Source organism: Rhagoletis zephyria, unplaced genomic scaffold (assembly GCF_001687245.7).
Source record: "Rhagoletis zephyria isolate East Lansing unplaced genomic scaffold, Rhagoletis_zephyria_1.1 Rzeph_scaffold_01343, whole genome shotgun sequence".
NCBI classification, from domain to species: Eukaryota; Metazoa; Arthropoda; class Insecta; order Diptera; family Tephritidae; genus Rhagoletis; species Rhagoletis zephyria.
The window spans coordinates 52,490-56,419 of NW_016158427.1; positions in this window are offsets into that span (position 1 = coordinate 52,490).

The following is a 3,930-nucleotide window of genomic DNA, read 5'->3' on the forward strand; positions in this document are numbered from 1 at the left end:
GAATCAATAAAAGCATCTCGAACAAAACTTGGTAAAATATACCTGCCCCCAGGAGACAAACCTCGACTGTATCTTCTTTCGTTCTGCATCTTCTACAGATATTATCATTAGGCAGAGCCAGTTTAAAGGCGTGCCAGCAGGCAATGTTCAGTTAGAACAGCCAACAGTAGCCTAGCGTTGGAAACTTCCTGAGCTTCATCTTATACGTTCTGCACATAATACTGAACACCTTGGTCCAGTCCAGTTCCAGTTCCCAGTTTAACCACTGGGAGGAAAATCGGTACCTCCTCTATCAACATCGTTTCCGACAAAGTACCCTCCTTGAAAAGTGTTGTGTGAGATAATAGCGCCTCTATTGTAGCCTGACTATCGATATAAAGATTCCTTCCTTATGGTCAATACCTTCACCTTGAAAATGCTGCAGTAGTTTGGTGCCTTATAGGATTTCCCGAGGCCAAACTCCACGCAAACGGCTACCGCCCTACGCCCAGATACCTCTGCGATCCGTCTGTATAGAAGATTGAATTTAGCTTATTAAGCAGGTGGTATCCCTTATGAAAAATATGCTATATGACAAGTCAAGTCATAAGCTATCTGTGTGTTAAACCGGTAGCAGCTCCCTTTAAAAATATTTTTTAAATAGAGCTTTCTTATACCACTTTCGTTTGATACCCATAATAAGTTATTTCGCTTAACTTTTGGAACAGGTGGCAACCCAACAGGTGCTCGCATAATTTATTGTCGTGCTGTAGATGAGTCGTAATCAGCTCAAGATTCGCTTGAGGAGAGGCTTATCTGAGGAATCTGTTGAAGATATTCGAACAGACGAAGAATCAATAGCTGCTTCTGTGCTAGAACTTGGTGAATGTGGGTGACCACCGAAGATCACCTTGATGTACATCTAATCCTCCAAGTCCGACAAATTCTAGATGTTTTCTAAGTCTACGACCTGTAGGAGGAATATTTGAAAAATTTAGCTACCAATGAAGAAAATCGATGTAGAAATAAGAAAATGATGATTGGTCAAATGAAATTGTGCAAGGATTTTTTGTATAAAATATGATCAGAAACGGGTGTTACTCATACGCCACGTACACCTGAGTAGGTAGAGAGTTTGCATCGAAAACAAGAGGTGTCAGAAATTCTTAGTTAATTTCTCAGAAACTATCAGGAGATGTATATACGGTTTATGGAGGATTTCATTTGCTTTCATTTCATTTTTCATATCTCGTATTACGATTATTCAATTGGTTCGTAAGATATATTTGAATAAGTGAAATCACTATTTTTTCAAAGCTGAATAGTTATCCATAAAAAAAAAAAAAACCCGATTTTCGGACTCACCGAGCGGTTCTACATGCTGTAAAGCAGTGTAATTATGATCTCTGAGCGAAAAAATAAAAATAATGGAATTATCATTATTTGTGATGGAAAAAAAATTATTATTTTCAAGTGAAAAAAATGAAAATCATAAAAAAAAAATTGAATGCTGATGAATAATGGTTACCGTCTGACTCAAAAATGGTGATACCATGCATCTATTTCAATTATCTAATTCTCTTAACTCAAATGAATTTGATGTTTTAAATAGGTGGCAACCCCCCTAAGCACCCTTTGCATACACATTTCGATTAATTCGCATCTTTTAATAATTCATTTGCCTTNAAATGGTGATACCATGCATCTATTTCAATTATCTAATTCTCTTAACTCAATTGAATTTGATGTTTTAAATAGGTGGCAACCCCCCTAAGCACCCTTTGCATACACATTTCGATTAATTCGCATCTTTTAATAATTCATTTGCCTGATAAAATAGTTTCAATAAAATTTTTTAACATGTGGCAACTCTAAAAAAATAATAATAACAAATAGCATATTTTTACATTTACGTTTTTTATTCATTCCATTAAAAATTACCGCTTTTTTAAATTTTAATAAAAAACAAAGGGCTTTTCTGGAATACCGTAGGGAGACTCTGTATTAAATTTTATTCCAAAATGTTTCTTCTTGTAGTTTTCTACTATGGAAATAAAAAAACGTCAAACCAACATTTTATTTCAAAGAATTTATTTTTGACATTTGTTTCCGTGAAGAGCTTACGCATGCCTATGCTCTGATTAAAATTCTATGTATAAAATTTGTTGACTTTAGTGGCTACCTGGCGGCATATAATTTAAGGAGCCGAAGCCAGACACGCGTGCACCTCGCTGGATCTTCTTACTCTGAAACCTAATGCTACAGACATTCATGTTTCGACGAGCCATGTCGAATTCGATATACCTCAGTCCGTTATGGGACGTTTCGTGGCGGAAGCTGGTGTTAAAGTCAAAAATATACATCATCGATATCAACAGACTGAGGAAGAGCTGGCAAAATATTGGCGCATGAGAGAAATCGCTTCCAGAATCAACGGGAATTATACTCGCTGGTGGAGTAAAGGGAAAATTGCGGTCCAATTTTATTTCGAAGGCTACGGCCGCTGGAGATGGATAAGCTTCGGCATCGAAATAGCAGGATTATTCTTTTTCGCTACGGAAGCCTCATTATACCATTATACCGGACGCCATCGTCCAAGCACGAAGCGGTTCTGTTGTTTGAAAACAATTGCGAAATGTAAATTCCCCATTTTGGGAGTATGTATTTGCATACATATATGCATAAATACTTACGCACATACATGAATGCATACAATCGCATTTGACGTCATTCCAGCTCTAGCAGTACCTACTCTGTTTGATTAGAAGGCAGAAAAAGAAAATGTATGTATTTTGTGAACAAATTATTTATACTCGCACATTGTAAATATGTATTGTAGATAACTCACAACGTCCTCTGTGAATAAAAAACTGTTTGATTACCATCCAAAACCATATTTTAAGTAAAAGTATGGAAACATGAATTTGCATACTAGGGTGGTGCTTAAAAATAACAATATCTAAATTTTATACGGTGCGCTTCTTTATCTTTTTCTGGAAACAGTAGACAATTTTAAATNATCTAAATTTTATACGGTGCGCTTCTTTATCTTTTTCTGGAAACAGTAGAAAATTTTAAATAAATTTTTAGCGGTCACTGCCAGGTATTGAAAAAACTATTTTTTTTTTCTTAAATCGCAAAAATTCCACATAATATTGATTTGAAATCTGATAAATTTGATATCATTTGATATGTCCTGTTATATCAGAATAGTTGGAAGAAATATTAGTAGCGTGTCGTGCACTTTGATGGCTGTTTTCTGCTTTCATCAGTTTTTTTTTTACCATTCGGAGGCTGCGTAATACTTTTGTAGTGGATAATTTTATTGCTATATATGTATATGTAATACTCATTCATATTTATTGTATACTTATTTCTTTTTTACAACGCAAACAAACCTAACTATAGATTTATAACAACATCTATAACGTTGCATATATATCAGTTTAATGCTCGCATAATTTATTGCCATGCTGTAGATGAGTCGAAATCAACCAAAGATTTTCTTGAGGAGAGTCTTATATGAGATAGTTGAGGAATCAGTAGCTGCTTCTGTGCTAGAACTTGGTGAATGTTGGTGACAACCATGAGGAGCGTGACCGCCATGGTGACCGTCATGACCGAAACCACCGAAGCGCCCTGGTTCACCACCGACGTGAGGTCCAAGTCCGCCAAATTCTGGAAGTTTTCCAAGTTTACGACCTGTAGGAGGGATATTTTGCATCTTATTGTTATAATGTTTTCGTATTCTAATACATACATTTACTTATGTACATATTTAAATAAGTGCACTCACCTTCAACAAGGATCACAGCAAAGGCGATAATAAATAGTGCGGTGAATATTTTCATCTTTCTGCTTTTTGTAAACTGAAGAATTAACCTCTCTTATATGTCTATATATGTCTATGATTTTTGTTTATAAAGAATTGAACGAACTAAATGTATAATA